This window comes from Lathyrus oleraceus, chromosome 2, assembly GCF_024323335.1.
Source record: "Lathyrus oleraceus cultivar Zhongwan6 chromosome 2, CAAS_Psat_ZW6_1.0, whole genome shotgun sequence".
Taxonomy (NCBI): domain Eukaryota; kingdom Viridiplantae; phylum Streptophyta; class Magnoliopsida; order Fabales; family Fabaceae; genus Lathyrus; species Lathyrus oleraceus.
This window is the reverse complement of record NC_066580.1, coordinates 377,553,195-377,564,407: the sequence shown is the minus strand read 5'-3', so window position 1 is coordinate 377,564,407 and position 11,213 is coordinate 377,553,195. Positions and strand designations below refer to the sequence as shown.

The 11,213-nt window shown below is 39.6% G+C and overlaps 1 non-coding gene across 1 annotated transcript; it reads left to right on the top strand.

The window, feature by feature from the left end:
* Positions 1 to 2,187: 2,187 nt before the first annotated feature.
* Positions 2,188 to 2,294, top strand: LOC127124469 (small nucleolar RNA R71). The gene has a single exon (XR_007803956.1). It is a non-coding gene; the product is annotated as a small nucleolar RNA R71 (small nucleolar RNA).
* The last annotated feature ends 8,919 nt before the right edge of the window (positions 2,295 to 11,213 follow it).

Sequence of the window (11,213 nt, the reverse complement as noted above, 5' to 3'; positions counted from 1 at the left end):
TATCTGATGTTCTCTGGAGGGTTTTGAATCTTCTTCGAACGAAATCCGATGCATGCATACGAATGGGCTTATACCTTTCAGGTCAGAGATATTATATCCTAAGGCTGAGGGATATCTTCGTAAAACATCTAAGAGTTGGTATGTTTCCTCTTGGCTCAAGGTAGCACTGACTTTAACTGGACGGCTCATCTCTTCGTCGAGGAACTCATATCTCAGGTTCTTAGGCAGTTCCTTAAGTTCTAAGGTTGGTTTCTTAGGGCATGGCATAGGATCTGGGGTAAGGGATAAACATTCGTAAAGGTTATCATCGATGTAGGGTTTTCTAAAGTCATCATCTTCCAATATGAGAGTTGATGGCAACTTAATCGTTTTTATGATTTCTTCTTGTTCTAATTCCCTAACGCATTCATCAATTATATCTATGGCATAACATGCGTCTCCCATCACAGGTGCCATAAGAAATTTTGAAAGTATAAATTCTATTTTCTCGTCACCTACCTCAAAGGTCAACTTTCCTCTCTTGACATCTATTATTGCTCCTGCAGTTGATAAGAACGGTCTACCTAGAAGGATTGGTATATCATTATCCTCTTTAATGTCCATGACAACAAAATCAGTAGGGATAAATAACTGACCTATCCTAACAGGGACATCTTCTAATATTCCTTTTAGATACTTAACAGATCTATCGACTAACTAAAGTGACATCTTAGTAGGTTGTAATTCTCCTAAGTTTAACCTCTCACAAACTGCTAGAGGCATTAAACTCACACTAGCTCCTAAGTCTAGAAAAGCTTTTTCGATGACATGACTTCCCAAAAGACAAGGAATGGAGAAATTTCCAGGATCTTTATCCTTTTAGGCTAACTTATTCTCGGAAATAGAGTTGCATTCCAAGGGCTTCAGATCGTCGAGTCTACGTTTGTTGGTAAGGATGTCTTTGAGAAACTTTGCATAAGAAGGTATTTGGGTGATGGCTTCTATGAAAGGTATTTCCACGTGAAGTTTTTCTATAACCTTAATAAATTTCTGATACTGGTTATTGATCTGGGTTTGTTTGAGTCTTTGCGGATATGGTATCGGTGGTTTATATGGCGGGGTTGGTACATAAGTTTTATCTTTAGGTTCCTCTCCTTTTTCTTGACCTTCCTGTTTTTCAGATTCCTCTGGTTCCTTTCCTTCGTCTGTGGGTGCGGTATATTCCTTAGAAGTTTTGGGTTCACTAAATCTTGGGTTTGGTGGCTCATCATAAGCGTTCCCACTTCGTAGGGTAATGGCATTGGCTTGCCCTCTCGGATTCTGTTGAGGTTGTCCAGGGAACTGTCCTCCAGGTGTGGTCTGTGGGGCTTGGTTTAAAGCTACTTAAGAGATCTGGGTTTCAAGCATCTTGGTGTGAGTAACTATTTGGTCAACCTTGGTTCCTAACTGGGTAATTAGTTCGTTAACGTGAATGTTTAGGTTCATGAACTCTTTGTTTTGAATGTTTCAAGCATCTTGGTGTGAGTAACTATTTGGTCAACCTTGGTTCCTAACTGGGTAATCAGTTCGTTAATGTGAATGTTTTGGTTCATGAACTCTTTGCTTTGTTGGGTTTGAGCAGTGATAAAATTTTCCATAATTTTCTCAAGGCTCGGCTTTGGTGGCACAGGTTGCATAGGTTGATTCGGTCTTGGGGCTTGGTAACCTGGTTGTCTCAGAGGTGCATTATTTTGGATAGGGTTATTGTTCTTATAAGAGAAGTTCGGATGATTCCTTCATCCAGGGTTATAGGTATTCAAATATGGGTTCCCTTGGGTGTAATTCACTTGCTCATAGTGGGTTTCGTTTAAGAGACTACATTCTGCAGATTCGTGTCCTTTGGTTCCACATATCTCACAATCCGAGAAAACTGGAGCTGCAGTATTCGGGTTTATGCACATATGCTCGACCTTGAGGGCCAAAGCGTCCATTTTAGCCTGCATCATGTGTATAGAGCTTAACTCATGTACTCCTCCTTGGGCTTCCTTCTTCTCAACTACCGCTCGTTCAACTCCCCATGATTGATGGTTTTGAGTCATATCTTCGATGAGGACACTAGCTTCAGAATAAGGTTTGTTCATCAGCGCAACGTCTGCGGCAACGTCGATGGTCATCTTAGTGTTATAGTGAAGTCCATTATAGAAGGTCTGAATGATTAACCAATTTTCTAAACCATGATGTGGGCATTCTCTTAACAGCTCTTTATATATCTCCCAAGCTTCGAACATCGATTCTCCTTGGTTCTGGGTAAATCTGGTTATGTGGTTTCGAAGAACGGCAGTCTTACTTGGGGGAAAGTATCTTGCAAGGAACACTTTTCTAAGGTTATCCCAAGTTGTAATGGAATTGGGTGGAAGGGAACCTAACCATGATAGGGCTTTATCTCTGAGGGAGAAAGGGAATAGTCTTAAACGGGTTGCCTCAAGAGAAGCTCCATTGGTTTTAAAAGTGTCTGCTAATTGGAGAAAGATTTTTAAATGTTGGTTTGGGTTCTCAGTAGAAAGACCTGTGAATTGTCTCTGTTGCACTAGTTGTAACAGGGACGGTTTAAGTTCGAAATTATTAGCTGGGATGGTTGGGTTTACTATACTAGAACTAGGTTCTTCGTTGGATGGTTGGGCGAAATCCTTAAGAGGTCTTTGGTTTTGATCTTCGGCCATAGCTCTCCTAATTCTATGGAAAAATAAATGTGCGTGAGTGTAACGTTCAGGTTCCGCCAAAGGATATACTAAGCTTCCGGTGCTGCGAGTTCTTCGCATTGACCGGCAGGTAACAACCTAAGTCTAAACGATATAACAACATGGTACGAAATTTAACGAAATTTTTCCTCGGCAACGACGCTAAAAACATGATGCATGGTTTTCCCAAGTATACGAACGCGTCAGAGTAATATAAAATATTGTCGAATCCACAGAGACCAAGTGTCAATCTATCGCTATCTATTGTTATGGTGTTTATCTAAGGTAATCGAAATAGGGGTTTTAAGAGTGCACAAAAAATAAAGTATTAAATAAACTTCAATTAATAAGGACAAGTTCGAATGTAATTCACATAATCAATAAATATTCCAAGTACTTGTTAATAGAACTACTTATGGGAAGTGTTTCCTACTTTGAAAAGAACCAATTTAATGGGAACTGTCGCTTTCGCGTATTCAGAACCGAGTTGTACTCCCTAATCAAACCCTCTTATTGTCACTTATAAAAAGGCGCACATTGCGTTAGAGTAGTAAACCTATTTTTAAGAAATATAGTATCTTGACTAAGTTGAAAAGTATTTTGACCTGGATTTTCTTAACCAAAAGAGGTTCTCACGAACCAGACTCTAAACTTATAAACGAATCCGAAAATAGTTTTAAAATCACTTTTCTTTTTAAGTTAAAAACTCCTAATGAACTAAACAAAGCGCTTTCGCTGTATTTGAAATAGTTAAAAACAACTAAGTTTAAAATGACGTTGGACGGCTTTCGATCTTACCCAACGGATATTAAGTGCGGGAAAACTTAATTTGAAAGTCAAAATAGCCCTTAAGTGTTTCTACGAACAATTGTACGGATTATCGGTTCAATTACGATCCTTACATTCTAACCTTTATAGGGTTATCTAAACATGGTAAAGTAAAGGTGCATTTTAATTTAAATAAAAGTAGTGCGAGTGCGGAAAGTAAATAAAAATAGTGCGAGTGCGGGAAATAAATGAAAGTAGTGCGAGTGTGAAAAATAAATAAAGTAGTGCGAGTGTGAGAAATAAACAAAGTAGTGCGAGTGCGGGAAATAAATAAAAGTAGTGCGAGTGCGAGAAATAAATAAAAGTAGTGCGAGTGCGAGAAATAAATAAAGTAAAGATAGTGCGGGAAAGTAAAGTAGACAAAGGTAAAGCAATAAAGCCTGCTCCAATCGGAGGGTTGAATAAAGTGCGAAACAGAAATGAAAATGGCGGCAGGATTAACTTTCTTCCAAAGTGCTCCAAACTCGATTACACAGTTGTGACAACACTCCGATGTGAAGCAATTACCACTTTTACAATACTAAATATATGCCTAATTGTAACTAAGTTTGTTCTAAGTTTGGATGATGAAACAAATGAAATCGAGTCTCTATTTATAAGCAAGGAAAATATTGGAAAAGACAAGGATGCCCTTCAGTTTGAATTTGGGAGGGAAACTTCTTTCTTCTTGTGGCGCCCGCCACAACACCATGGCGCCCGCCATAAGGGTAAATTGTGGCGCCCTAGTGGAGATAGTGGGAGGCGTGGCAGTTGAGGGGAAGTTGAACAATGACACGTCATGGATGGACACATGGCGCCAACCACAATGGGAGCCACAAGTGCAAAATGCTGATTTTTAGTCTTTTTAGCTCATTTTCATTCCTTTTCTCGACCGGGGCTCTAATTAGACTGAAAACCTGAAAACAAAGAAAAACATAGTAATAACATAACAAAATAATAATAAAACAACTAAAATGCATGCGAAATCGAAGTCGAAAATACGGTGAAATTCAGTGTCATCAATTGTTTCTCCCCTTTTTTGGTCATCATTTTATACCCACTAGTCGGTATCCTGATTTCCTTAAGTTTCGATCGATTTATCCTTTATTAACCCAGTAATCGGTTGTGGATAATCTTCCATGCGAGTATGTTATCTATGTTCTGACGGTAATAGATAATATATCTCATGCGCTCTTCAGTTGAAAGTCCTTTTTTTTCCCAGTTGAGTAAGATTCATACTTCCTTATGGAATTGAATGTCCATCCTTTAAGTCGAGTTTTCTTTTTCAGCCCTCCTTTAGGATGATGAGTGTCTTGGAAATATTCCCCAATTCACGCTTGATTGGTCACCTATTATATGCCCAGTAACCGGTATCGTTGGTGTTCCTTCCTTCTGCTCCCTATTATGACTTTTTGTCCCCGGTGGAGTCAGATTTTCCTGAGTTGAAATATGCCTGTTAGGTTTTCCTCAGATGTTTGGATGATTGATATCTCTTACCCTTATACCGGTCTTAGATATTCTTTCTCCCTGGGCTTGTTGCCCTTTCACCCTTGTACCGGTGTTTTGGATCACATGTCTCTTCGAGCTTATTACCCAGTAACCGGTAATACCTCATTTGTTGTTTCCTCAATTGAGTCCTTTATGGACATCCCCGCCTGAGTCCAGATTTTTATCCGAAGTATCCTTTAGTGGATAGTTTCGCTGTGTTGGCATATTCCCCAATACATGCATCTTTGCGTCAGCTCAAGTCTTTCCATTGATTTATTTTCATGGAATTCCTTTGTGTCTCCCAGCAAGTTTCAAGTCGTGACATGCTCACGCATTTTTACCATTATTTTCCCTCAGAGTCTTTGTCTCCCTATTGAGTGTATTACTCTTATGGATTTTCAGGATTTTTTTTAAAATAATCAGGTTTTTCAAAAAAATACGAAAATAACCATCTTTTCAATTTTTTTTCCAAAATAACCAACTTTGGGAGAGGATGCGGCGGGGGAGTTGGCGCACCCCCCAAAAAATTAGAGGAGGCGCCAATGCTTGTGGCGCCTGCATGGCCCTCTTAGAGGAGGCGCCCATGCATCTGGCGCCTACATGGCCTTCCTAAAGGAGGCGCCAAGGGCAATGGCGCCTTTGTGTCCTTTGTTTGGTGGGTGTATGCGCCACCACATCTGACGCATACACCCCCTCCTAGTATTTTTTTTTTCTATTTTAATATTTTTTATATATATTTTTTTAATATTTATTGTTTTTAATATTTAAATGTTATTATTTAATACATAATAAATAAAAGCGAAAAAAAAATAACTTCATTAAATATATAATAATTGATTACATTGGAAAGACCAAAAACCTAATGACCCGCCCGATTATAACGTCCCCCGGTTTCACATCCTGGTGCGTTAGGTTGTCTCCGAGGTCTCCCACGATTTTCTTGAGGTGTTTGTGGTCTTTGGGTGCTAACCTGATCGAGCGATGGCTGGTTGGAAGGTCCGGCAGAAGTTCCGGCGGTATTTGACAGATGTGTCATCATTTGCTCCCAATATCCGGAGGGGCTTTGGCCAACCGCGCTTCCGTAATGGAGTTCGGTGCCCATGTCATCGTAGTTAGGGCGTTCGGGTTGGGTGAATTGGGGACGGTATAGTTGCCCAAATTGAGCCATTGAGTCGTTTTGAAAACGAAGCAATGGTTCTTGGGGCGTACTATAGTTAAACAGTGGTTGGGTGTTGATTGGTGGGGGGCTACGATGACGTGACCCATATGAATCATCTGGGCTATAAACGGTTGCGGTTGTGGGGTTTGGTTCTTGGTTTTGTGTTTGGGTGGGTGGTATGAATGGATTGCAACGTTGGATGGTTCGTTGTTGGGTGGTTGGCATGAACGAGTTGCGATGTTGGGTGTGTGGTTGTTATGTGTATGTGGTCGGTTGATGTTGTGTGGTTGGTTGTTGAGTTTGGGTGAGTTGTTGATGTGGGGCATACGATGACGAAGTAAGTTGGCGCGAATCCATCAAATACCGCGGCTCAGACAGAAATTGTTGAGTTGTTACAGACCTAAACCATGCCATATATTGTTGAGTCGATCTTGCACCTTGAATGGCTGGTTCGTTCAAGATGTGTTGTCGTCGATTCCTCCATTGACGACACATGTCTTTTGCAAAGTCTCTCCAGTCAGAATAATCCCACTGTCCATCGACCATCTTTTGATGCCAATTCCCCAAACACGTGGGAGATTCTGGAATACGTTGTAGCATTCCGAACTGCAGTTTGACCCGGTCACTTTGGTGCATTTCAACTGTAGTGAATCGGATAATCGGTGTCTTCGCTGTCCAAACTGCAACATCGTCATGGTTTACATCATGATTCAGACCCAGATATGGCCTCCAAACAAACTGTAAAATAAAACCAAATGGTTAGATGGAAAATAATTTGAGAAGTAATTTTAAATTAAAATATAGTTTGGTAGGAGTATTACATCATCATGTCCAATGTGGTCCAATAGATTTCGATAGACTACAATAGCATGTTTCAGACACCTATTGTAGTTCATTCCCCTTACTGACCACCTAAGACAATAAGAAGAAGTGAAAAATATTATTTACTGTTAATTATAATAATAAATATAATTAACTAAATGGTGAATGGTAAAGTGCTAGACTTACTTGGTTGCAAAGGGAAACACGAATGGGCGCTCATTTATCGGGGCGAGCGACGGCATCCTAGACCACCCCCAAGCTTGAAGCAAATAAGCACATGAAAAAAAAGTACAGGTATTATTTTTTGCAGTTCTACATATTGCACTATATAGATGGGCCAACACAGCTGAACCCCAACTATAACTATTTACCTTATTGATGTTGCGTAATAAAGGTAAATACATTATATTCGCAGAATTACCTGTACTTTCTGGAAACAAAAAGTTACCAAATAAAATCATAATATAACACCGAGCTTTTATTATTTTCTCATACTCTGTTGAATCTTCGGACAGTACTATACTGGCATAATATTGTTTAAGGTATTTAAAATTTATACCTTGCCCCTTTGCTTGACCGGATGTGTCTCCCTCATTTTCATCGTCTAACAAAGAGGCACCCAGTAATTCATTGCATATATTGTTGTCTTGGTTAACTTGCCCATTCACTGCCTTTCCATCTATACGAAGACCCAACAACATGTACACGTCCTCAAGTGTGACGGTACACTCACCAATCGGAAGGTGAAATGTGTGGGTCCCGGGTCTCCACCTCTCCAACAAAGCCAGAATGAACTTGTAGTCCACCGAGTATGAAACAATGTTTAGTAGATTTCCAAATCCACATCCTCTAATATATGATTCTATTAAAGGATCGTGGGGTACATATTCATGTACACGACATCTAAACCGCTTCGGATCCTAATAACAAAAAAATAAGAAAATACAATTAGAAGAAGAAATACATACTCAAGAAATATGTATTAGATATAATCCAGAAATAGAAACTAAAAAGAGAGAGATTACAAAGGTATAACACAAAGAAGATATGTATTAGAGGTAATCCAGAAATAGTAACTAAAAGAGAGAGATAACATACAAATGCCGAGATATTCTCGATTGTGCCTCTGTGTTCATCGCCCGTAGTTAACAAAGACATGATTCGATTTTGCAAAGCTTGAGTTTGTTAGATGAAAGAAATGTGGTAGAAGAAAAGAGTGTGATAAAGATGATTTGATATTGTTGATATGAGAGACTATATATAGATGAATGAGTGAGTAGGTTTAGAAACCAAAAATAGTGTGATTGGTTGCATGCAAGGAGACAAGTGAATGACAAAATTCAGCATGGAAGGTCATGTGAGGAATCTACTAGGCGCATGTGAAGAAATCACATGCAAGGGAAGAGGAGCCCTTGAGTTTGGCGCCTACATGTGATTTCTCACATGCAAGGAAGAGGCTCCCTTCCTCTTGGCGCCTAGGTGTAGGGCAATTGGAAAGGGCGCCCTTCCTAGTGGCGCCTTTGTTTTGTTTTGTGAAGGGGCGCCCAAGCCTTTGGTGCCTCAGTTACTTTATGGCGCCTAGGGAATGGGCGCCTAGGTTTGGAATCTTAGGACACATTAGGGCACAGAACTCAGAGATTCTTTGATTCCCTGGCTATTGAGTATTCTTTTCACTCTTTTCTCTGCGTGCTAGATTCCTTCAACTGCATGTATTCTTTTCACTCTTTTCTCTACGTGCTGGTTTCCTTCAACTGCATGCATGGTCAAGTCTGTAGAGACAATTATCAAGTTATCAATGCATTGGCCAACTATTTATGCTGTGCAGTTGAACAACTTAGCAATGCATTCAGTTTCAATTCCATTCAACACAACGTCTTCCACACAACATTATATGATCAGTGCACATGTTGAAGGTGAAATATTTGATCATCAGTTGTTCGTTTTTTGTTTTCGAGACACAGAGGTGACTCGGTTTACAATAAATCGGCGATCAAATTTTTCACACCTAAAACAAAGAATAGAAAAGAAATTGAAGTGCAATAATGTGGGTCAGATCATCTATAAAAATCCAGTTTGTTTTGCAGAAAACCAGGTAAAATTTTATCAGAAGAAGATTCAAGATGATGATGATGTTCAACATATGTTTGGCAGTCACGAACAATCTGGTTACAACGATATATAGTTGTATATATTACCACATCAACAACAGGAGTCTTAGTACATTGATCAGTCAGGAGTGTTTTGTGAGACTGATGACGAACAAGCTGAGGTGAATGTTCCAGACGATGAAGAAGAGGAACCTGAGATCATCGTTGATTCGATGGTGAACGCTGAAGAGGAAGAGGAGCCAATACCAGCCAGTCATGTATATTTCCCACCCTAACACATTACAAGGTTAAATTTGGGTTCAGATGAACCTTCGGCAGATGTATGGTACAATCCTTACGTGCAAATGCAAGGATCTCTGAAACAAGGAGACACATTTCGCACAAAAGAGGAATGTGTAAAAGCCATTAAAAAATTCCACATGGAACTATCAGCAGATTTCAGAGTTGACAGAACTGACGCATCGAGGTATAAAGTTTATTTTCCGAATGAGCACTGCCTTTTTAAGTTGTCAGCTTCGTACCGGAAGAGGAGGGAGTCTTGGGAGATTGGATCAATGGGTCCAGATCACACATGCATGCTGACAAACCCAATGCAGGATCTTAGTAAATTAAGCTCTCAACTAATATGCGATGAAATATTGTCTGTCATTGGCGATAATCCGTCTTTAAAGGTGAGTATAATAATCTCGCATATTAGGGCAGAGTACAAGTACACACCATCATATAGGAAGACATGGATAGTGTGATACGGTGAACTGACTTTGTGTTTTTTGCTTTGAAAAGCAATGTTGTGGATAGCAAGAGTCGCCACCGACTTTTCTTTTATCCAATAAGGAAAGGCGAAAAAGAACAGGAAAGACCTTGATTAGATTTTGAGTTTGGGAGGTACATTATACAAAGGGAAGGTGTTAGCACCCTTTGTATCCATGGTTATCCATGGGCTCTTAATTGCTTAACTCACTTATGTTTTCCTTGTTTGAGAAAGTGTTTGAGAAATGTGGTGTGTTTAGAAAATATTTTGAAAGGAGAGTTTAACTTTGTAATGATTCTTGTACGAATGTATACAAAGTGTTTATCTCGTTTGATTTTGAAAGATGTTTAGAAAAATATAACTCGACGATGATTCTGGTGCGAATGTATACCAAGTGGTGATTTTCTAAAAGATGTTTTGAAAAGTGTAAGGTGTGAAAAGTATTTTAAGCTGTGAGCAAGCATTTAAGAGTTATACCTAACCAAGGTCTTTATAGGTATTTCCTATCCTTAGGAGGGTAAAACTGTCCTTACTATTGAGAAGTAAGTAGTCTTATCCTTTAGATGTAAACGGACATCGTGGGGTCGTCGATTGGTCATTGAAGGCAACATTTGTAAGGATACCTTAGCATTCGAAGGGACGATCATCATTTAATCGTAGGCTACAACGAAGGGTCATCGAGGGACAAAGTCATATATTCAAAGGCAACGTTCGAGGGACAAGGTTTATCTCGTAGGGACATTGACCTTTTGATCGGAGGGACTATGACTTATCTGTTTAGGGATGATGATGATTTAATCGAAAGGGTCTTTGCTAAGGGTATTCCCATATTCGCGGGACATGACCGTAATATCGTAAGGCAACATAGAGAGGGACAAGATCATATATTCGAAGGCAATGTAATCAGCCAAGTAATCAGAATAAATCTCCATAATGGTATCCCACAAATAAAGTGGAATACCGAGCTATCTCTTCAAGAATCATCGGAGCCCTTACAAAAACTCAGCAAACATGTTAGAATAACGGGATGAGGTGCAATCAAAAGTTGCACCAAACAAAAGAATCATAGCAATAATAATGTCAGGCAAACAGCGTGCAAATGCAATAGAAAACATGTCAAACAAATACCGAACAGATCAGAGTGAAAACAGAAAAATAATTAACTACTGTCATGTTCGCTACTGCCTCGCCTAGCGAAGGCCTGGCGAACCCTCGTTACATGTTCGCTTAGCGAGGTGCTAGTGAACGACTGCGGGTTCTGGGTTCTTATTTGATACTGGTACGATTTCGGAAACCCGAAACCCTATGGCATCCATTACAGAAATTAAATGATCGAATATTCAAAGTATTGTTTTACACATTTATGCACATCTAAACCCACA